We start from the raw sequence: 25554 nt of genomic DNA, 5'->3' as shown, positions 1-25554 counted from the left end.
TATGGTAATAACACACTATATTTTGAACCAAAGGAATACTATATACATAAGAGCGGCTTCGGTGGCCGAAAATGCTGCGTTGTCGAACGTTTCTGGTTCGAGTCCCGCTCTGTGAAATTGTCCCCCTTAGTCCTTCAATTTAATCTAATCATTCGTCTTCGTCACTGCGTTTACCCAAAAGTTACAAAAATGATGCAAAAGAAGAAAAGTGGAGAATACAAAATAGTCGTTACAAAATACAAATAAATAGGAAAACCTCACTTCTGTACTGAAAGTTTTGCACATTTCTCTCACAAAAATCGATACGTCCAAATTAACCAAAATCCTTTTGGATTATTTGATAACTCCAACAAATCTACACTCCCTGTCTGTCTGTTATTCTTTTCTACTCACCTTGACTTTCTCTATCCTGTACCTCAATTTTTCTTCTCTATTTCTTTTCTTTAATCCCTGTTACTGTCTTTCTTTCTAGTTTTCATTCTCTGTTTCTCTTTTCCCATCTTTAACAATTCTTCTTTCTTCCCTTTTTCTTTCTCTTCCACTCCTTTCTGTCTCTGTCCTTTACCCTCTCTTGTGTGTCCTTTCGCATCCTTAACACTTTTTCTTTTCTTCCCTCTTTGTTTCTATATTCCACCTTTCTGTGTCTGTCCTTTCCCCTCTCATCCTTTGTGTGTCCTTTCTCTTCCTTAACACTTTTTCTTTTCTTCCCTCTTTGTTTCTCTCTTCCACTCCTTTCTGTCTCTGTCCTTTCCTCTCTCTTGCTTAGTGTGTCTTTTCCTTCCTTAACACTTTTCCTTTTCTTCCCTCTTTTTTGTCTCTCACTCATTTCTGTCTCCGTCCTTTACCCTCTCTTGCTGAGTGTGTCTTTCCCCTCCTTAACACTTTTTCTTTTATTTCCTCTGTTTCTTTCTCATATCTTTCTGTCTCTGTCCTTTCCCCTCTCTTGCTGAGTGTGTCTTTTCCCTCCATAAAACTTTTCCTTTTCTTCCCTCTTTGTTTCTCTCTTCCACTCCTTTCTGTCTCTGTCATTTCCCCTCTCTTGCTTAGTGTGTCTTTTCCCTCCTTAACACTTTTCCTTTTCTTCCCTCTGTTTCTTTCTCATATGTTTCTGTCTCTGTTATTTCCCCTCTCTTCCCTTGTGTATCGTTTCCCCTCCTTAACACTTTTTCTTTTCTTCCCTCTTTGTTTCTCTCTTCCACTCCTTTCTGTCTCTGTCCTTTCCCCTCTCTTCCTTTGTGTGCCTTTTCCCCTCCTTCTTACTCTCTTTCATATCTCCTACTTTCTTTCTCTGTTTCTTCGATACTCTCCTTCTTTCTGTCTCTTGAAACAACACACACATTATTTGCAATTTCTTTATGGTAAGTTGATTCAAATAACAACACACCCCTCTTTATAAATTAATATAACACTAGTGAAAATTTGAATGCAACAGAGAGAGAGAGAGAGAGAGAGAGAGAGAGAGAGAGAGAGAGAGAGAGAGAGAGAGAGAGAGAGAGAGAGAGAGACACACACACACACACACACACACACACACACACACACACACACACACATGTTTTCGCACCGTGAAAAACGAGGAGCCGGTCACAGCAACGGCAAAGTTGGGAACCAAAAAAAGTGCTCCAATCCGCTTGAGATTTCGAACAGTGAACTATTATCTCACTGGTATTCTCCAGTTGGCGTGTGGCTGGCGGTTTATGCTTAGAAGCTGAGATATAGACCACCAACTGGGATCCCACCAAACGAGGAACTTACACCCCGAAACGAGGACCCGATCGTCTTTTGTCTTGTTGAACACTGACACGTTATGTAACGTCCATTGGGGGAACCGCAAAAGAAGGAACTTTGTTCTTGTTCACACACTTGGTTGCACACCAACCTTGTGAGGAACAAAAAACAAAGTTATTTTAAGATATAATAAAATAAGTCTGAAGAGATCTCTATTTTTCGTTCAGGTTGAAATGTTTTGAAAATAAGGAGATAAGTTTAGGGCAATTAGTTATTTTATTTAATGTCACTTGTTTGAAGATTTAATTACATTGTGATGGAGGCGAGGAGAGATGAAGAAAAATAGCAAACAAGGACATATAATGAATCGCACGTGACGTTGGTTAGAGTTGTACTTGAAGAATTACCCTGGACTAGCAGAGAAGTCATAAGAAAAAATCACAACCATGTGGGATGATTGCTGGATATAAACCCTCTCTTCCCTAATACATTTTGTAAATCAACTTGCAGTATGACTGTAGTCTGTATGTTCTAAAGGAGAACATTCTAAAAAATCTGAATCAAATTCAAATCAACAGATAATATTATTAAGTAATTAAACGGTATTATTGAGAAATATGCCTACGTTGAGTATGGTTCCTTTTTATGTTTCTATGTGAAAGCAACTTGCCTTGGTATGAATCTTCCTGTTGTATCGATGGAAGTTAAACAACAAGAATTATTTAACTAGAATGCTTGTTTGTTTGAGTTAATTTTTAAGTCCACTTCTTGCACAGAGAGGTAATATGGGTTGGAATTACAGTTTAACGTTGAATCCAAAATACCATGTGCTTTCACCGAGTATCGAACCGCCTTCATTGCAAGGCCAAGCCGTTACCACCACGCCATCGAGAGGCGCAGGTATTTAATTAACGCGTTGTGCAATATAAGGATTAAATATTTTAGGGCAAAGTTAATGGATTGTTTGGCTAGAAGAACTTATATGTGGTGTGCCTGAAGAGTGTAAGAGGGTAATCTTCACCGAAGACACACTTTTCCTACACAATCTAGATGTATTTCTTGCAGGCTAACGAGGCTCTATCGCCTGGACCATAGTATAACAATGGATAATGTACATGAGGATAACACGGAACCATGGTCATGGCGACTGCGGAAATCACTAGGCGTATAGGGAAGTTGCTACACTATATTTGCGTTGGAGACGGAAGTAACTAGCGCTCTCAAAACGTATGAATGAAAACTAACAACTTCAAAATGATGGTAAATTAATAAGGATCTGCCTTGACAAGGTGTGCCATAAGTCCATGACCACAGACTACTTCATACAAAATCGTATAAATTCAAGTGATTCATATCGTAAACTGTGTGTGTTGCATTTTGTGCAGCACTGCGTTACGTAATGCACATGCACACACTTAAAGTGTAGAAACCACATGTTGTAAACATAATATATATTACGATGTGATGGGGGATTGTGAGATATCATCGTTGCTTCTTTTTTATTGAATGTTATGTTATGTTTGACGCTTCATGAAAGCATAATACAGAAGAAACTAGGGCTTGGTATTCATGCTCTACGTAAAATGTTCTCATTACAGACGTTTTACATGAGTTGTTGCTTTAGAGTATTGTGTGCGATTGCCCTAGTTAGAAACTTTAGTGTATATATAGTGAGAAAATAAATGATTTCTGTAGCCTACAGATCAGTTCATTCTCCTCTATAGTTTATTTATTTATTGAGAAAATTTCAGATACAGATCGTAACCATTTTACACTGAAATTAGTAACAATGAAAATAACAAAATAAAAAATAACAAAATTAGACAAAATATTAATATAAATAAGTCAAGATAGCACCATTAAATATTATTTAGCAAGATATGTTCTATTGGTTGACCGAAAGGCGTACTCTCTTGAAAATTCACCAGCACTTGATGGGAGGTCGTTATATTGGGTGGAAAGTCTGTGGAAGAGCGATCTTTTTTGAATTTCCAGTCTAGGCTTTTTTGTGTAAAATAGATTTGAGTTGCGTGTTGTTGTGCGCATAGGTACTCGAAAGTCGAATTCCTGGAGAAGCGTGTTGCAACGGATTTTGCCATTGACGATTTTGTAAAGATAACTAAAATCATTCAGTAAACGGCGCTGATAGGGAGTCTGTAAGTTTAGAATAGACAGAAGATGCGGTGTTGAAAAATTGCGTAAAAAGGGAACCCTGTAACGAACTATAGCAAGGAAAAAGTTAAGAACAGAGTCGATTCTGGAGAGCTGAGTGGGACATGCCATGGTCCAGACGGGAGAGCAGTATTCTATTATTGGAGAAATGAATGATTTGAAGTACAAGGTGAGGGCTGAGATGTCATTAATTTCGGTGAAACGATACAATAAACCTAAGAGACGCATAGCCTTTTTTGTCGTGCCTGTAATATGTTCTTCAAATGTGAGTTTTTGGTCGAAAACAATGCCTAAGTCTTTGTGAGAGGATACTGCTTTGATGATATTGCCAAAAATGGATGACTTTAACAGGTTCTTTCTGTCTGTCTTGCAGAAGAAAATGTCTATTTCGTTTTGCTTAATGAAAACCTAGACATGTGTACAGAATTTTGGAATAAAGATCGGATTTTTACTGTCAGATGTTGAAGTTCAAGAAAATGTTATGGTAAATGGAATCTAAAACATGTGTATTGTGAAATTTATATATTCTTGCCATTCTTGTGGTTATGTTCTCCCTTTCTATTTGCATGTGATAAATTTTCATTATAACTCCACAGAACAATATTCCCTCTATGGTAAAAATATACTGGCTGCATTCTGGGTAGTTCGTTACTTTCAGTGCAAGGGAAAACAATACGGTTCTGTTTTGGTTTATTTCATTGAACATCGCGTAGTATGTAAATAACAAATGAAGAAAATAAATTAAAATACTAAAGCATTAAGTAAGATTTGAAAAGAAGAATTTAAAATTTATCTTGCTTCCTTGTTACGAAAATCGGAAAGTGACCCAATATCATACTTATTTAGTAATTGTGTACGAGATTGGGACATTTTCCATGTATCTCCTTTGCATAATCCAAGACAAGACGTAACCCTTTTAATAATTGCATGTTGATACTTATTACATTACATTCCAATTGTTTGTACGATTCCAAATGAAAAAGTCAATTTTCTTTTCAAATATCGAGCTTAAATGTTAATATGCGTACTGATCGATAGTTCCTCACTGTTACATTGCATTTTCAATATGCTCAGTGTCCCATCCTGTAAAAGATTATCCTTGGTATTATCCTCTCTAGAGGTTATTTTATGCCGTCGGTATATACGATTATTACTTTGTTTATCTCATCCTAACGCCATTCTTCATGCTTATAGTCTCAATTAGCCAAGAGTGGTGGAAAAACGACATAAAGTAAACTAAATTAATTAAAAAATAAAATTAAGTCATTTAAGGTAAATAATGTTTAAATGACATTAATCAGTAGCGGCCCTTTTCCACGCCAAGTTGAGTTAATTTGCATTTGCTCTAAAGAATTTCCCAAGGAATTTTGACTGCTCAAGAGCAGTCTCTCCCTTTCATTTTTTCCCGCATGGCACAAGCTTACTTCTTGAGAGGTAATTCCGTTCGGCTTTGTTCAAAGGTGGATGGCATATTTTTTAAGTGAGTTTTTTCTAAGTAGTCGTGAATTCTCAGACCGCTTCCTTATCATTTCTTTCCATTCACTCTTCTCTCTCTCTATCTATCTATCTCTCTCGTTCTATCATTCTATCTTCCTCTCTTTCTCAATTCTCTCTCTATCTTCCGCTGTTTCATATCGAACGCTAATTTTCTTTATATATCCATACATTTCTTTCTTCGTTTCATTCCCTCTTTGTAGTTTAATGTATGAACCTCGATTATTTATTTTTTATCCTTCGAGTGTGTATTCTTTATGATTGATTGATTGATTGAGTTTATTTTACTTCGCGTATTGTGCCTCTTGGCTAATTTGCGAAGATGGTGATGAGGGATAAATGATGAAACTAATGAATGGACATTTACAAACAACCAAGCCCTAGCGGGATTCGAACCCGGGGCCCCTAGCGTCGCAACACGATGTGCTAACCAGTCGGCCACGGGGTCCGGCGTGTATCCTTTATGTTCAAGGTGGTCTACACCCCATTTTCGTCCCCCCTGTGGCAACGGTCCCATGCCTCTTGTGTTGTCTTTCGTTATATAATTAATTCTTTGCACTCGAGAAACAGTGAAATATGAAACCATGTTATGTGAGGATGATAATTGTGTTTTGGTGTTATGTTTAATTCTTAATTTCATCACTAAATATGGGAAGGCAAAAGGAGATTTTACTGGGCAGAGGCCCAATTATTATTCTCTGAAATACTATAAAAATTTTAAATTTGTGAAAGAAGTTTCATGTTTGCCGGGAGACCAGAGACATGTTAGACCCCTGGCCTCTCCTTCTGGAGCAATCACAGGAGCTAGAGATTTCAAAATTGCAGAAGACATTCTATGTAACATTCTGCTATTATTGTTATTTTTCTAGTGGAAAATCATGTGATTAAATTTGTCGGTGTTCCCATAATTGTATTGCAGTACTACAAAATGTTTTTAAATAATCAGATATAATGATCAAGGCATTTATACAAAGATTTGTCTATGCTCTACCCAACACAATGCATAATTATGAATTCTATACTACACGGAAGAAAGAAAAACATATCTAATTTCAAATATTTGGTACAATTTCTACAGATGTAAAGATTTAATATTTTAAAAATTAGGTGTTAGGAACTGGTACCATGAATATGTCACATTTCATTTATTTATGTATTATTCACTAGTATATATTTTTTATAACTTTGACAGTAGTTGTGTTACATTCCATTAATACTCAATATTATTTTTGAGACACCATGAATAATAAAAATAAAACATTTACAATATTTTATGGAATTTTCATTGACAAAATTCCTCGAACGTGCTCGTTGTCAATCCTTGATAAAGCAGGAACCAAATTAAGTTTAACACCAATGCTTGGAGTAACTTTTTCCAAAACGAGGAACTTTTCATGCTTCCTCGTGCGTGTTTATACATAATAGTTATGATGATGATGATTATTATTATTACAACAATGATGATGAAAACGATGAAGATAATATCTTTTTTGTTTAGAGCACATGCTATTCAGTCTTAGAAAATGTATTATGAAATTTTTGCTGTATTGCATTCCATTAGTATTTAATATTAACTTTTAAACGCTATAGATAACAAAAAAATAATATTATGAAAAGTAGATATCTCAACACATATGTTAATATGTTTAAAATACATAAGATCTTTTTTTAAAAAAATACTGATTTTTCATTGACAAAATTCGTCGAATGTGCACGTTGTCAATTCTTGATAAAGAAGGAACCAAATTAAGTTTAACACCAACGCTTGGAGGAACGTTTTCAAAACGAGGAACTTGTCGTGCTTGCTCGTGTGTGTGTGTGCCTGTAATGAATATAATTAGAGGAATAAAGCAAAAAAATAAGAAGAAGAATGACGATGATTCGAATCTCCTTCAGTAAGAGCAGACGCCATTCAATGTCACAAACTGTTTAATGTAACACAATAAAATAGTGAAAATGTTAGTATAAGCAATAAAATAAAATTCAAAATCAAATATGTCATAGATAAACTTCAGACACCATGATACCAGTTACGTTTCATTTTGAGATGATACAAGTTAAGGTTTTACTTGATGTAGGGAACGGCAACTAGGAAGTTGATTGAGGATTCTACAGTTAAATATAATGAGCATGCTATGCACAAACCGAACGTCATGGGATGGGACAAATTCTTTCTTCTGCTGCATTGTATGCATTTCCCTAAACAAGCTGTTTTTTTCATAACTCTGCGCCTGAACTATATCAAATATAACTGGGCAGTACGTACCATGGAAATGTTAACCTGCAGTCCAAAAACTAAAGAGCTTTGTACATAAAAATGAAAATGATGTCATACGAGAGTTATACTTGTAGTTAATAGAATATGCTGTTATTTCAATAAAAACAGTACAGCAGGTGGTTAGAAACAGTATTTTTCAAGATGGTCGCAATGTACATTGCATGATATATTGATTGTACATTTTAACGTTTCATTAATTCACTGCATATAACAAGAAGGAACTAATATGAATGATAGTACGGTAAGGTTAACACACCCTAGAAGAACTATTTGGTGTATTTCACCACTTTATTTTGTGTATGTAAACTGAGATATACTAGTACACGTCTGTTATTTTGATTGATTTAGTTTATTTTACTTCGCGTTTTGTGCCTCTTGGCTAATTTGCGAAGATGGGGATGAGTGATGGCATGATGAAAATGATGAATGGATACTCGCAAACATCTATAACCCAAGCCGGGATTCGAACCAAGGACCAACACTATTATTACTATTAGTAGTGGTAGTATCAAAGACGTTATTTTACTCGTAAATTACGCAAAAAGGGGGTAAAGTGTGTGCTAAAGCATTTGTGTTTGAACAAACGATTTGAATTTATTTTTTAACGCGTTCATTTTCACATTAATAATGGAAAACAAGCATATAAACTATTTTTTAAAGACAGAAAATGCTAGATAAATGCATTCCTTTTTACATTAACTTAACTTTCATGCACAATATATGTTTCACTTATATGCTACGTGGAGTGACGTGGACACTCAATTGTGTATGTATTCAAAGTTTCTTTAATAAATATTATATACAGCATATGTTATTTAAATACATTACACAACAAACTCATCCATCTCGCAATAAACCAACAGCAAAAATTACATAAATTGTCTCTCAAAATGTGCACGCTCCCTTTCCTTAAAAGAATTGTTCATGCATTTAGAACAAAATAAATTAGGACAAGTCTTATTTCTCTGTCTGTTGATTTACAATGCATTATAGCCAAGAAACATAAATTGCAAGCAAAGCGAGCAAGAAAATTTTTGGATCCAATTTTTTTTGCAGGCTGAAGTTAATATTAATTTAATAGGGTGCAAATAATTTCATGGAACGCCATTGCATTATATCATTTAGAACTTTTGTACTTCTCCGATGGTGTAATGGTAACATCGTCGCCTTGTGATCAAGGGGTCTCGGATTTAATACCCGGTGGAGGCACACAGTGGTTCGAAACCCACTTTAAGCTATAGGCCCAGTCTCAATTAGCCTTTCTGTGCATAAAGTAGACTTTAAAAAACACAAATCAATCAATCAATTATATAACTTCTTTTAATTTAGATCGTTCGGCGCCCAGGAACGTCTCCCGCCGTCCTCTAGCTATGGTTTTGAACTTGATAAGATTAAGAAAATCATGTGTTGCGAGCGAAGCGAGCAAGAAAATTTTACGAAAAGTCCATTTATTTGCTTAAAATTTGAAGTTCTGGGCGGTAATTGCCCCCTGCAGGACACTTGGCCCTCAATGTTTCTCCTCCCCTAGAACTCATTTCCGACCAAGATCGGGGGGTGGGGGTGGCAATGCCCCCCCTCCCTGTGTGTGGTTGCGCTAGTGCAGAAAACCATACCTCACATATATGTATTGACAAACAACTCTAGATTTTTATTTTGAGTTTGTGTCAAGACGCAGGGAATTTAAATTGTTGTTGCAATTCCGTAAAGGAACTGCAAGCTTTTTCACTGCTTTATAAATAATGGAACACATACAAAAGAATAAATATTTTTTTAGCATGAAATGTCTCAAATTTAGACTTTGGTTCCAAGATAACTCCTGGACATCTATTTGGAGAGATGTGTTCATATTTTTTTTTTTAAAAGCAATAAATAAATTGATTGGTACTTTGAGGTTGGACTTCACTGAGCTGAAATCCTTTCTTTATCTTCGATATGAAATCGAAACCGACAAAGTCCTATGACAAGAGAGCTTTATAGTGGAACCACAAGGAAAAAAGGAACCTGTCCAGACCCGCGACTCTTGTGCACCGCACTCCCGCGTGGAGGGGAGGGGGAGAGTGGAACATGCTTCTTTATGGCCCGAGCTGAAAGGAAGAAAAAAAAGTTGCGCGGAGACTTTTCGCTCTATTACACTCACGTTAATTTGCAAGAGAAGACCATTGTGTAAACACAGAGAATACTGACAAACAAATAAAACTTTTAGTCGTTACGTACAATAGTTCATTTTCATCTGAAGGTTCGATTTCAAGCTAAAAGTCCCTCAGAATTCAGTCGGCATGTAGCGTCTTGTTTGTCATTTCGGTACGAAATATCCCCTAAAGTTAATGAAATACTGTTATTCAAGTTGGGGGGAGGGGTGAGATAGAAAGAAGCGTATTGAATAGTGATGTCTTCTAAAACAAGCCAGCAAGCTTTGCCCGTTCCATCTGCATTTTAAGCGCAGAATATCCTCCAATATATTTTTCCACCGTCTTCCTGAGAATAATAATGTCTCGCTGTTCACAGAGAAACGTGATAATTGGCATTAAGGCAAATCTGGAGACAATTGCAATCACTGGATGAAATATGCAGTTACAGATCACACAATTGCAACCACGCCGACTGGTTTTGGGTGCAAAGAAATTGAAAATCCACCACCATCATTCACGATGCATCGCAATCCACTTTCAATTGAAACATTTAGGTTGTATGTGAAACATAAATCATATGGTCAATTTGGATATAAAATATAGAATTAAAAACAAATATTTTTTATTTTTTTGAATTATACAAATTTATTATCATCCAGATTTAAAATTTCATCCTTTAAATCCTGTTTTATCTGATAATATCAAACATTTGTTATTAGTGCTCGTCCCGTAGAAAATTTTGAGAGAAATCGGTAGGTAACATGCAAGCCAATCTCACATTAGAAATCGAAATATTCGATACTTCTATGCAAAAATTTATATATTATGCAAATTTTAAGTGTAATATGTATTACATATATTGCGTAAATTATACAGAAACGTATTACGTTATATTTTCATCTATCCCTCTCTTCCAACATTTGGTAAAAAAAGGAACGTCAGATAGTTGGAAACATATTTTAGATTACATGACAGGACTCACTGAGAACGGTCAAGGGGCAAGCAGGTTGGATACCTCAGACGCTGAAGGAAGAACGCGCGGAACAAAAGAAAATTGCGGGATACCCAGAAAGAAAAAAAAGAGTAGATGCGATGCCCTGTGAAAGTATTTGCAACGAATTACATTAAACTTGTTATCGTTTTCAAAAAAATAGACTTAGTGAAAATTTTCTTCTTATTGTAATTCAGAATCTGACAAGACTTGACTTACAGTATGTGTTCGATGTTTTGTTACAATGACTTTATTTAATCTAATAGCTTTCCAAGACAAAATTGATAGCATTTACGTAGGTATTCCTGTCAGAGTAGAGAGATTCCTCTTTGGAAGCGATTATTTGAAAGTAGATTGATTGATTGATTTGCTTTATTATACTTAGTTTCTTGTCAGTTTTGGATAATTTGCGAAGATGGGGATGAGTGACGATATGTAGAAATTGATGAATTAATACACACAAATATCCATTCCCAGGCCAGACCTGGAACTCCTGGCGTCGTATCGCGATGTTCTAACCACTCCGCCACGGAGGCCGGCTATATTTGAAAGTATAGAGAAAACCAGGAGAGCACTGATACTTACGTAAGTCATCACTGCTCAATTTACAGTAAAAGTTTTTATCGCATTGCCTTCGTTCAACAGACATGTGGCAGTTGTACAAACAGCCCCAGCGGGAAAGAAGCAGTGCAGTGGTGGGGTTGAATGAGTGGCGCCTGCATGTCTGGAGCTCTGGGCAAGGTCTGCCCAGAATGAAACAACGAGCATCGACTATCTATTGCTGTTGTATACCGACTTGAAATCGTGGAGATTAGAAAAGTTTTCGGAAGTCTCGTCTCGTTCTTGATTTCTGAACATTGATCTCGGTCTCGGTTCTGTACGATCGTTTATTATTATTATTATTATTTTGTAATTGACCAGTAATGTTGCTTTTTCTTTTTGTTTGTTCTCTTGTTTATTAAAGTAGACATACATAATTAATTTGTTTCCTGACACATAGCAAGTAAAAGAATATGACTGCATACAATCTTAGACAATGCTATGAATTTGTAATTAAATAATTTCAATTAATTACCCACGTAAATAATTTCCAAGCATTTCTTTTTAATTACTTTAATTTACATAGACATAGACATACTCACGATGGGGGATAAGAAGGGGCAGTTGTCCCCCTAATACTCTCACTAAGAAATTTAGTGTAGAGGAATCTTATCGTTATTAAATAATATTATGCTTTTTACAAAATTAAGTATTATCAAGTCGACAAAAGTTCAAAGGAACTATGGTAGATTGGGGGGGAGGTGCATTATAAACTACGAAATTGAACTCTCCCACTAACACACATTTTATTCCTTAGTTGTGTTACCTTTATGTATGTAGAATATACATTCCTCATACATTGTAAATCAGTAGCGGCGATTGGGTGGTAAAAGTGAGGGAGGGTGAAGGACAGTTTTCTATTTCTTCGTAGACAAGGCTTAGAATTAAGAACATAATGGGGGATAGAAGTGACAAAAAATGTGGGTTTCACCTAATCGCCGTCAATGTTGTAAATGAATAAATTACGTTTGGTAGTTTTGAATCTCGTGTACTGTTCATGTTGTCAGTACATGAAAAATAGTCTCTGAACCCAACCATGGAGAGAAAAAAAAATGGAGGTGGGCCCCGGATGCAACTTCGCAAACTCTACATAGCGAAGCACAAGTCTCCTTATTCCATTGCCGTTATTAGCTGATTACGACATGACGTCATTCGGTCTGGCAGAACGCGTAGAACCACATACTCGTTGGATCCTATTTCAGCAGAATTTTTACACTGGCGTGCACGGCAGAAGACGGTAGAAAAACAACATCTTGTTAATAAGCATGGGCGGTCACATTGGCGCATTGGAGAATAGTATTTATGCTTTCCTTAGTTTAATAATTAGTGTTAATATTATTTCCTCATATAATATAATAATAATAATAATAATAATAATGAATTGTCTTTATTAAGCGGGAGAGGTTCAGCCTAGAGGTGTCCTGACGCCTAACCCTTGTCAATACCCTTACATGTGAATGTAATGATTACATTTCGTATCGTAAGTTGTTCAAAAATCAAATGTGCATTTAAATAGTACTAGTATATATGTAAAATTTAATATTTTTTACTAGATAATAACAATGCTACACATATCACTATCTACGTAAGAATGTTTTCCATTCTGTATACAGCAGTACGGAATGACATAAATACTGATGATTTTTGCAGTTCATATGAGGGGATAAAATGATTTGGGTGACAGGGATGAGCCGTGCTTGATTCAAATGTCATTCTCGTGAATTAAACTACAAAGCATCCACTGCAACAACAGATCTTTTCGTTCCCTTACAAAACAAATGTGCAATTGTTATTATTTCCTTCCCTTTTCTCTGGGTAATTTACAATGTGTTTCTGTGTGTAGTCTATTGAGAGTAATTATTATCGGTTAGAGAATACCGTGAATTATATTTCTAAAGAGAATATTACAAAAAATCCGTGCTTTATTGATTTATTTTGTTTACTTTACTTCGCTTTTCTGCCACTTTTGGCTAATCACGAAGATGAGAATGAGTGATGATATGATGAAATTGGTGAAGGGACGCTCACAGAAAACACCCAAGGCAAGGCTTGATTCGAACCCGAGACCTCTGGCGTCGTAGCACGGTGTCATTACCACTCCGCCACGAAGGTCGGCTGTGTACTTGAAATAAAACGCACGAATAATATAATAACATTATTATTTAATACTGAGAATATATTTGTGTCTCTTAATACTTCATATCACTTTTCCCAAATTTTCAAACTCGTCTAGGCATGTTATCATTAGTCGTTACTTGGTATCTTGTATACGACATTATTATGAACAATTATGCACAAAAACTCTTTTTCAAGGAACACAATAAACTTGTTGCTTGCGCTCGGTGCGACTGCCTTTCAGCCCCCCAAACCCTAATAGCTGCGGTTTTGTCATCAACAGACTGAAGCATCTCGAGCAACGAAATAAATGTGCATACCTGCCAGGGATGAATTTATTTCTTACCTTATAAAACGTAATAATCAATTTTGAAGTAATATGTTCCATTCTGTTCTCTGAGTTTTCCAGAATGCTCATTTTTTCCAGAGTACTCAATACACAGTACACCGCAACTCGATATTTATTTTGCAATGATCTCCTCAATTTCCTCTCAGAAGAAAGAACTGATTTTGATCGAAAAATAAATAAATAACATTTCGTAATGTCAATCCGCTTCTATTGAAATATTGAGAAATGCAGGACACGAACTGAAGCTAACAATCCTTGCGATAAGTGGAACTGCTACTTAGGGGTGGTAATGAAATATTTGCAAAATTTTATAAACATTTAAGAGACCACAAGGAGAAAGGATCTACTTATATATACAATATGTGTATGCTACAGATGTGAAAATTGTGCAATATCCAAATGCCCAAAGACATTCTTATAATTTATTTAACGGAGAGAGAGGAATGTCTGCACGTTATATAGATGCAACGGGTAACTTGGTGTTTGTCAGTGGCGTAGCGTTATAGTACGCCCGTACGCCCGGCGTTCCCACTTTCAATTTCAAAAATGCGTAAATGATGTAAATATAAATTTAAACTTGACTAATTTCATATATGTTTGACCTTCATGGCATTATAATAGCTATTTTTCGCGATCCGCTTGCAACGCTCCACTAACAACACTCGTTCTAGACTTTTTTTCAATGCCTTTCCTGGCCGGACGCCGGGCAGGTTCGGCGTAAAGGACTCTATATTCTTTGCTGTCTATCTGGAGGGGAAGCTTGGATCTCTACAGCACGCGCACAAATGCTCTCTCGTACGCCAGCGTACGGAGCAGGAGGACTAGCTACGTGATTGGTTCATGTGACCCTTCCTGCCTTCTGAAGCAGATGACAGCATTAGAATTCCTACCTGGGTCTTCGCGCTCGTGCTATGTGATGATACAATACGCAATATTGACTGACGTAGCTTTACCAAACTCAAATATACCACTTCTTAATTGCCACTGCATTGTATAATTTATCGCACGAAAAGCGATGTGCATTAAAAACTAAAAGATCAATACAGTTTTTGTCAAATAAGTTGGTGAAGTCCTCGTGGTAGAAGTTCACCCTGTGGCTGCTCTACCACTTAACCCGCAAAACTATTATTTTTTTATTAATATTATTTTTTCTCGTTAGTATCTGTCAATGCAAATGTTTAGCATTCATTTGAAAACTCTTAACAGCGAATGATCTCTGAACAAAGTTATTTTAAAATGTTTATCAACATTCTCAAATTGTAATAAACAGTGGTCTCAATTACTAATCGGCACTGTTACGTCAGTTGACTGTACTGTATTTAAATCACCCACCTCCGTGTCAGAGTGTTTTGCACAGCGCGCCAAGACGACCGAGGCCCCTGATTCGAATCCCGGCGTGAGGACGGGTGTTCTTTTTGAGTGTCCCTTCTTCAATATCATCACTCATATTCATATTCGCGATTAACCGAAAGTGGTAGAAAAGTAAAGTAAAATAAACCAAATCAATCAGTAGTTGGATCATCCACAAGAATGACGTATACTGTTGTTCAGAGGCGGTTGTGATTCAGGTAGGTTTTTTAATGACTTGCGTCATGCCGAAAGGTATATATAAAAAAGATATAAGACACCGAGTTCAAAACATTTGTGGCATAGTGAGGCATCTAGTTTTCTAGCTAAAACATGCATGGATGATGTTTTATTGAAAACCCAGCTGAGTTTAGGCAAATAAACAATACCTGTGGCAACTAATACCATAAGTAAATTATTAAGCAAGAAAGGGCCGACCCTTCCTTTAGGCTTGGCGTTCCCACCTGAAATGCCCATGCTACGCCACTGGTGTTTGTAGTCTTCAACTGCATGAATTTATAACTCCCTTTTGATCTTTACGGTACGAAATATCCATATCCCAGAGGCACACGCTAATGTTAGCACTTCCATTAATTGCATTCGTCATTTGTCTCTTTTACGAAAAAATATCTTGAAACAAAATAATCTGTAACGTAGGCTAGTCTTCTGCTCTGACGTGCGAGCCTCGGACAATAAGCACGCACAGCGGCGTCAAGACCGTGTCATTGTAGGTGTGACGTCATCACTACGGTAGCCAATAAGACGGCAGAAAATGCTTCACTATGTAGAGTTTGCAAAGTTGCGCCCCGGATGGTGCCACATATCTTTGAATTCCCCTAACACAGTGATTTTCGCCGTCCCTGTTCCAGACCCATGAATACAATATAACAGCGAGATGGAATTGGTGTTTTCTTTCTCTGATTGTACTTCCATCAGAGCTATTGCCCCTTTAATGTGAGGGTCTGCGCACACCCATGTCATTAGATTTGGGTGCCAAAGAGAAAAATGCCTGATAAAGAGGAAGGTTCCATTACACGGCACCTTCAAGTCTGGGTGAACAGGCGGCAAAGAACAAAAACCAGGAGCTAATAATCCATTTCTCTCTGCTGCTTATTGGGCTTTCTGTGGTAAACATTTACCTGGATTAGCTTACTATATGATTTGCAAATGGAACAGTTGGCAAGTTTCCCTTTTATCTTTTATTTTATGCAAGAACACCAACGAGCCGACAACAATGTCAGAATGCAAAATAATCATTAATGCCATGACAACTGTAGGAGGGGATGTCTATTCTCTAAGTGATTCAGTGTTTCACCTCACAAGGGGACATTCTGCCTCCATACGATTGTTTATTCTGATGTTCTTACTGATGGAATGAAAATATGTATATGCGATTTACTTTCCATTACACTTGACACGGACTGTACCGACTTCATACATTCGATCGTAATAAAAAAAACTTTTCCCAGCATATTCATGCAGTCAAGGTCGAGTCACGCAGGCATAATTACAAAGCCATCGCACATCTCTCTCTTCCTCTCTCATTTAAAGTGTCAAAGAGCTCATGCAATGTAAACTTAGACATGGGCTGACTTGAGGGCTTCCTCTATCCTAACGTCTCATGTTATATATAAAAAAAATACTCCAGTGAGTGAGTGAAGGGCGGTTTAAAAAAAAAGCACTACACTCCCTCTCCTTCCTTTCGAGGAAGTCTTTAATCCGCCACCGAGACTGTACAAAGTACTCTTCTTCATGCACAGATTAGTAATCGAGTATATTCCTACAGTTGAAAGTGTTCCTTTACTGGGACCCCTTTTTAGTATCAAGTAGTAGATACAATGTGTGACATTGTTTAATAAGGCAGGAAACTAATCTGCGATCGAACATTTCATTCCCAGCCTTTTTTCCTTCGCTTATGCTGGTTTCCGTGGCGCAGTGGTTAGCACATCGTAGTTCTAGGTTAGAATCCTACCCTCCATTCATCAATTTCATCACATCATGTCTCATCCCCATCTTCGCGATTAGCCAAAAGTGGCAGAAAAGCGAAGCAAATTATACCAAATCAATCAATCAGCCCCAGCATTTTTATCTTTTTTTCATAATGACGATCAAATCAAGAAATGTTAGAATGTCTAATTTTAAATTGTTAATCACGTAGCACGAAACTGAAGGGGCAGAGTGCTGGAAGTGCAAAAGTAACCTTTCGTACTCGTACTTTATTCTCGGACAGAACGTGTGTAGTATTACGAATGACATTCCCAATGAATGAGTAATAATTGTGACAAACCTAAACCCAAATAAAACCTGGCTTACTTCATAACATAATCAATAGAGTGAACTAAGCTTTCAAATAAACAGAAGTTGATTATTTTCCTTTTCTGCCAATTCCGACAATAATAATATTGTTCAGAAGTACAGCTCAACAAAGATGTGGAGAATCCGGCAAACTCGCGAAATAAAGTGGACAGTCATTTGTTCTCTCCTCGCGCTTCCCCATAACTTGTGCCCGAATATCGCCTTGTTGTCATGTCTATAATTTCCTTTCAGTGCTTTGTTCTCAATAACATTAACAATGATCTCGTATTACATCTCTACTTTCGATGTGTACAGTTTTCCCCCTTCATGTCGCATATTTTGGTAAAACAGGGGTATGATTACATGACGAGCAGCTGATTGCATTGCCCAAGCTCCAACTCCTCGCTTACTGTTGGAAATTTGACAACAGCGCCAATGCATTTTTCATATGTTGCTCAATCTGTAACATAAAAATCTCTCTGCATTTCTTAGGTGAAGTTCGACGTCTAATATACTTATTATTTTCCAAAGAAGAGACGAAATGGGTAAGAGGAAGATTGGAGAGGACATTTCGTGTAAATTTTGTGCGTTCTACAGCACCGTGATCAAGGCATCACGTAATAAAAAAAAAAAAATATGCTGTCAGCAGCAAATTTAAACCTCGTAACCAACTAGCATATATTACTTTCACAGTTACGGTTCTAACAGTGTCTGCATTGTTAGGTTAGGAGGCCAGATTTAGGGCTCTTAGCAACCAATTTTCGCCACGTGTGCAGGTCGCGTTACACTACCATTTCTCTCTCTCTTGTCGCCACGGCCTGCTGTATTCTTTAACAATCTGACTGTCCAAGGTTTTCTTCGAGTTCTTTTTTCAATCCTTCATTTTTTAATTCTATATAACAATATGCACAATGCTTACAATGACGGAAAACCTGCCTACTACTGCATTTGCAAAATTGGAAGTAACAAAAGGATACTTAATGTATACTGCCATAAGTTCATTTTGTTTAGGTAAATTGTTATTTTCCCTTGTTGATCCACACTCTTTGCCGCCCTCCAGACATCAAGGCGCCATTCAATGAAACAGCTCAGCGTTCTTCCCACGCTTGTTTCCCTCTGAAGTTCAAGTGTATGGAAAAATAATGCTTTGCATTCATATCATTTTAAAGAAAAACTTTACATTAAATTTTGAATGTAATTCTAACGATATTAATAAAAATAATTAAACTACATAAACATGTGATTCTGAAGTAATTCACTTATCTTATTTTATAAAAGTGACTGTTCCAGGATATTCAGCGAAAGAGCTAAAGAGTTGTTGCAAGTTCACTTTGTGAACAGATAGATTGTAAAAATAGTGTAAAATAATTGTAAAATTTAAGAGCGATTTGAAGTTACGGAGATTGCCGAACAATAGGTGGGTTTAATGTGACGTCAGAAATAGTACCACTGCCATGTTTGCGACAAAGCTGTTTGTCGTCTGCACGGAAATAGCCACCACGTAGCGTTCCGTTACACTTGCGCCAAAGGTACGTTTGTTGTTAGTACTGTGTAAAATGTCGGTAACATTGCATAAAATTAATGACAATGTTCTGCTATCTGAAAACAGCGGTAAATTTTCACGTGTTCAAGCTCTTTGCTCAGTCGACAGAAAAAGATATGAAGAAAAGGGGAAGAATTGCGGTGTAGATCCAGATGAACTGGACTATAATGAAATAAAAAGGGGCCTAAACATTTGGCCAATTATAGTTCACGTCTGTTTATTTACTTGACCCAGTTACCTGGAATCAATTTGTTTTCGTATTTATTAGTGGTTCGGATTCTGCATGAAATATTTACATCCAGTAAAGATTAACCGTAAATTCCAAGGCTCTGACATTACCGTCTGTTTCCCTATAAGTTTGTTCAAGCTCTGTAATTTAAAATGTTTCGTTGTCGAAAACAGTAATTTCACTCCTAACTTTAACAATTTCGAATATGCCAGTCTTCGTGGCGGAGTGTTGACACAGCGTGCTACGATGCCAGAAGTCCCGCGTTCGAATCCCAGCCTGGGCATGAGTGTTCTTTGTGAGTGTCCGTTAAACAATTTCATTGTATCATTACTTATCCTCATCTTCACGATTATCCAAAACTTGCAGAAAAGCGAAGTAAAATAAACCAAATTAATCAATCAATTTGTTAATATGTTTTAACCCAGCAGTGCTTCATTTTTCTGACAGTACGCAAAGCGTACTACCGGCATCTTCTCTCATGTATCGGATAAGAATTAATAACACTTTGTGTTAACGAACGAAATATAAATAATCAAGTACAAACGTTCAATTACCAAGACGAATTTAACTTTGTGTTATCATTTCTATCGTATCAGCACCCAAAAATCAAACAAACAAGCATACTTGTAAGTATGGTTAAACAGAGTTCGATCCATTTCTACTAAAAGTAACAGAGGAAGGTGATGTATAAACTTTCCTGAAAGGAAATGTTCATTAATGTTGGCACAATTTATTCTTGCCAACCAGAGACGGCTTCCTCTGATCAACAATTATCGAGTCCTTTCATATTCCGTGTCGTGAAGTACACCTTCTCTTTTTCGAAAAATTCGAGGATAAACATGAGTTTCTGTTAAACAATAAAATACTGCATAATGTACCATCGTAAACCAGGTTATCAAATCTCCCGCCCGCCCGCTTGAATTCCGTATGTTTACAAGAACCTTACTCAATCATGGCTGCAGATTCAATAGTGCAACAGTTTATGACGTAGATGAAACACACTTATAGAGCTGTCCTATGTTCTTTGCCTAATAGGTTAGATTTTCGAAGGACAGTCCTTTTTTGAGAGCCATGTCCTTCGGTCCACGATGCCACTAAAAAAAAATCCTATTATTCAGCAGCGTCCTGCAAACCATCCAGATGACTTCTTTAACCGAATAAAGTCTTCCCTTTCATTAACAAATAAACTTTTCTATGTATGAATAAACTGGAGGCATCGTGTGTTTGTACAAGCTCTTTCCCGGTTCCCTGAAGGAGTAGCTTCTCATCCTTTTTCATTCGCATGAAATGGAATTAGTGCTAAAAACTGAAGAACATTCTTGCTCTGAGTTCATAAATCTCTAGCTACATGCCCTACTTATAAGTGATAGCTAGAATCACGTGTACCAGGACAAATTCTCCAACCAAAAGAGTGTTAGGTTACTTAGCGACAAATAAAAAAAGCGAACAAATATCTTACTTCATCACAGAACTTACTAAGTGGGAACATATATGTTCCTTTCCCTAATACAGAATTATCATTTCCCACGCACCACATGAGTGCTTCCAAAGCTCTCCCTTACAACAAACTTCAACTAAAAATTATAACACAAGTATTTCTCTTCGTCATGTACTGTTGAGCCTGATTAACAAAAAATGCCAGATCTAAATTTTACTTTCAGTCCTTGCGCTCAAGGGTGGTTTCAGGGTTCGAATTCCAGATAAGCATGTTTTGTACTTGTCCTTTCTTGCATCATAACAAGCTCTACAAATGCCTAATTTCGATATAACAACTGCAGAGCGCTTTTCCTGCTTTCAACATGTGAACGTTGTTATCTGATTCAGTAATCTAAAGCCCTTGTTCCACTGGTTTGGTTGCTACAAAGTATTTGACTGGTATCTATATTTCGCTGCAGGTTGCAAGCAAGATGTAACAAAATAATAGTTAATGGCATTCGCATAATATGTAATAAAACATGGCCATTATTATTCGGAAATTTATTATGATTCTTCTTTCGCCGAGTGAAAGAATTCACTTTTACGCTAAAATTAACGACACAAAATAGCAGAGTACTGAAGCGGGGCTGAACAAATCGAATAAACAGCGTTCGCTTTCCGTTAACTCCTGATGTGTTGCAAAGCAATTAGCTTCTCTGCTGTACATTCCGTGTGTAAATGAAAGCAGTATTCCAGCTCCCCCCCCCCCTTAAAATTGTATGTTTCATTTCTCTCTTATATTTCATTACTTATTCACCTCATTAGGCAGATGAGTATTTAATTAATAGATGGATGAAACTGGTATAGCGACTCGAACCCAATGGTTTTGGTGTTAACAATATTTAGCAATGATGACTTCCTTACACTTTTGCCAGCAGTCAGAACTGAGAGTTAAATTTCTTACTGTGGGATTTTTTTTGTAAGTAAGGACGATGGCATGGAAAACAGCTGATTGCATCGCCCACGCCCCAACCGCCGGATTACTGTTAAAAATTATACACAGCGCTAATTGATTTATCTCATCTTGGTCAAGCCGTAACATCAAAATCATTATATCTATTTTTCTTAGGTGGAGCTGAACGTCTAATCACATCTAGGCAAATATACTTATTTCCTTCCTTCGCTGCTGATAAAGCGTTTTCGCCTTTCAAGTCTATGCAGGAAAATCATGCCTGGTGTACAGACTATTAAGAGAATTAAGAACGTTTCTGCTCTCCCCCTCTCTCCCTTCAAGAAAACAATAAGAATCGCTTTCTTCTTTCATTTCGCAGAACTATATTGAGTTAATCATGATGTACTTGTTACGTGAAATACAAGAACTGTTTTCGGGTGGTCGACTGCAGACAGAGTGAAAGGTTTGATATTAAAAATGTAACAAAGAGGAACGTTTGATACACCATTCAGAGATCAGAGAGGGGGTGACAGGGTATATATGCGAAAGTTTTCTTTGGCAGGTACAGCACTGTTCTTTCGAGCGGAACTATTGTTTAATCAGTGTGATAGTTCCCGATAATTCAAATCATTCGTTGTCTTTGCAATTACAATCGCACACATCAATGTTATGAAATTAGAGTGACAACACGACCTATCGAATCGATTCTCATGTTTCATTGCAATTGCTTTTTCAAAAACAAAACAAGAACAGAACCATTAAATACCAAAGTAAAATACTTTCTGGCACTCTACAAGTAACAACACCGTTTGCTAAATATTTTAAATCTGTGTACCAGCAGGATGATGGAAAAAATAAGATGCTGAATATTCAATCTTACAGTGAAATTGGTAAACTAAACCTGTCAGATATTAGTCTTAAAAATATCGAAGATGCCATAAAAAATCTTAAGCCGAAAATCTACTGGTTCCGATAAAATTCCGCCTTACATACTTATGGGATGTGGATAGATACTCAAATACCCCCTGCACACGCTGTTGAATCTAGTGCTCTCCATCTCAGCATTTCAAGATATTTGGTTCGATCGATTGATTGATTTTGTGTTTTATGTCCACTTTATGCACAGTAAGGCTAATCGGGACTAGACCTACAGTTTAAAGTGGGATCCGAAGCACTTGTACCTCCACCGGGTATCGAACCTGGAACCCCTTGATTAGAACCCGAAGACGCTACCACTGAGCAATTGGGGAGGCCTCAAATATTTAGAAACTCTTCATCCTCCAATGAAGTAGAACCAACCCACTGGCAATATCCCCAATTCGAAATATGTGTAAAACATTTAATGATATAAATGAAAATGAAAACAGAAAACTCCAATATTGAAAAGAAAAATATTAAAATTACATAAATTACGATGGAACCTTAGACGTGTATGTTTGCTTAATGTGTTGTTTGTCTATATATTTTATTATATTACATTGATCTGTGCAATTATTCAATAATGGTATCTTAACTAGTGTATAATGAACGCAATAACTGGGTATTAGTCTATATCTGTATTACATGTTCAATTTCTGATACAGTATAAATAAATAAAGAGGTTTACTAGTAATTGTTTACTGCAAACATTTACTGCTGTGACTGTGCTAACTTTATCATCATTATTTCCGTACTTAACCCATAATTTGCAAGTTCCATGTTATGGTTGGAGCTTCCAACTAGCCGAATGGTTAGCGCTCACTCATAGGGTCTTCCATATATGGAGTATACTACAGTTGTAACGTCGTTGCCTTATAATCAAGGAAATCCCTTTTCGATACCCGGTGGAGGCACGTAATGGTTCGGATTCCACTTTAAATTGTATGTCAGTCCTAATTAGCCCATCTGTGCTTGAAGCAGACTTAAAATAAAATTCAAGTTAGCGGTCACGCCTTTCGGTTCGAGCAATCACAGGTTCCCTTACCGGTGGTAGCTGGAAGATTATTGTTTCTTCAAGGCAATAGGGGAAATACGTGAAAGCAATACTAGTTGTGGAGATAACCAGATAACAGCGACAATGAGATGTGATGTGCTGGCCACGTGTCAACCACGATAAAACAGATTGGCAGGCCTCCCTTATTCAAATGCTGTTTCCCTACAGAGTTTAGTCTTCGTAACTGTCATGAAGATAATAATAGATAAAATGGGTGGGAAAATATTATTAAACATATGTATATCTTGATAATTTTTTTAGCTTACACAAGCACAAGAAATTTCTTATTTCTGTAATATCTAGGGTTCAAGCACGGAACGAGTTGTAGTCACTTTTATATCATACTGAAAACGTTTGTTATTCCGAAAAAGAAATATTTCTTATATTTAAGTCAAGATCCTACGAACTCTAGGAATTGAAGGAAAAATAGGCACGAAATCACATTTTCTTAAAATTTAATAATAACAACAATAATTTATTGTTTCAACAATAGTTGAATAGCATTCTCGCTCAAGAGGAATAGACATATTCACTCATCCCCATCTTTGCAAATTAGCCAAAAATGGCACAAAAAGCGAAGTAAAATAAAGCAAATAAATCAATCAATATTCATTCCCGAAACGCTCGAAAAAAGATTTTAGTTCCAAAGAACATTGCCATAGCTACTCATGTCTGGTGCTTGCGTGCATTAGAAAACCCGTTTATCTTTATTATTTTGATAATAAAATATATTGATTTTATTACATAAACTATCAAATGAACGGGAAACAAAGAATTGATTATAACGCCATTAAGCCTTGTTTCCATTATATGAAAAACTCAAGATGCTGACCAAGGCAGAAATTTATTTTATTTTAAAAAAATAAATTAAACGTAACGTTTCAACCTTCTAGCAAAGTCTTCATCAGACTCTGTATCATGTACAATTTTTTTATTAATTTGTACTTGATACAGAGTCTGATGAAGACCTTGCTAGAAGGTTGAAACGTTACGTTTAATTTATTTTTTTAAAATAAAATAAATTTCTGCCTTGGTCAGCATCTTGAGTTTTTCAAAGAATTGATGGTGGAAATAATTTCAAAATTCATGGTAGGGCAAAAATCCGTGGAGTTTTTATGATGAAAATGTAGAAGTGGCGTTGTGTAAAGTATGCAAGGAAGCTAATGATTAAAAACCATTGAGTTTTGCATCAAAGGAAAGAGATCCTTTGTTTAATTTCTACTGTCTTTTTCCAACTGAAAACATGATTTAAGAAAATTCAGCCACGAAACCTTCCGGTGTCGCAAAGAATATTCTCAGAAAAGATAATTTTTTCCGCGAAGTTGTAACCGAAGTGTTTGAGCCCCTGCCAATGTTTTCTAAACGTTAGCGACACTGAGCCGCATTAACAATTCGCCTTCCGGAGCAATCGAGACAGCAGCGACACAATTTTGCCGTTTTTCCTTGCAGTTGACGTTAATTATTTGTACAGCGACCTTGAACCAAACTGGAAGTACTTAGGTCGCCACCAACTGCTCCCGTGAATTTCACTGTTGCTGCTCTTGTTTGGAAGAGAACCCGAAAAGCGAGCTCTCAGAGATCCAGCACACAATTCTGGGCGAAAGGATTCCAAACGCTTTGGCGCCTCATAACGGTCATGGGGTCTTTGGTAGAAACTTCCATTTAAAGGGCACATCAGTTTACTGCAGCGAGGAAACAACGCAGCTGCAAGGGTTCTGATAAATCCGTTACGAATTTAACAATCATTCGTTATCGTCATTGCAATTTACGCGTACAATAAATCACTAACCTTAATCCTCATACGTTTTATACTTAAGATTTCGCAAGCGAACAACACACTGGCGTGTGGATGAAGTCCTCTGTGGAGTTTGTGTGCCCTGTCCATGTGTAATAGTGAAGTCTCCCTCATCACCCTTTGATTACAAGGCATCGCAACCTCCCCGA

At 36.8% G+C, this 25554-nt stretch overlaps 1 protein-coding gene across 1 annotated transcript in view; it reads left to right on the top strand.

The window, feature by feature from the left end:
• Positions 1-25554, top strand: part of LOC146000417 (uncharacterized) — a 183863-nt gene that overhangs the window by 131580 nt on the left and 26729 nt on the right. The window lies entirely within an intron of this gene.

The sequence above is a fragment of the Lepisma saccharinum genome, chromosome 16 (assembly GCF_977018435.1).
Source record: "Lepisma saccharinum chromosome 16, izLepSacc3.1, whole genome shotgun sequence".
In the NCBI taxonomy this organism is placed as follows: domain Eukaryota; kingdom Metazoa; phylum Arthropoda; class Insecta; order Zygentoma; family Lepismatidae; genus Lepisma; species Lepisma saccharinum.
This window is presented reverse-complemented; position numbering and strand designations above follow the sequence as displayed.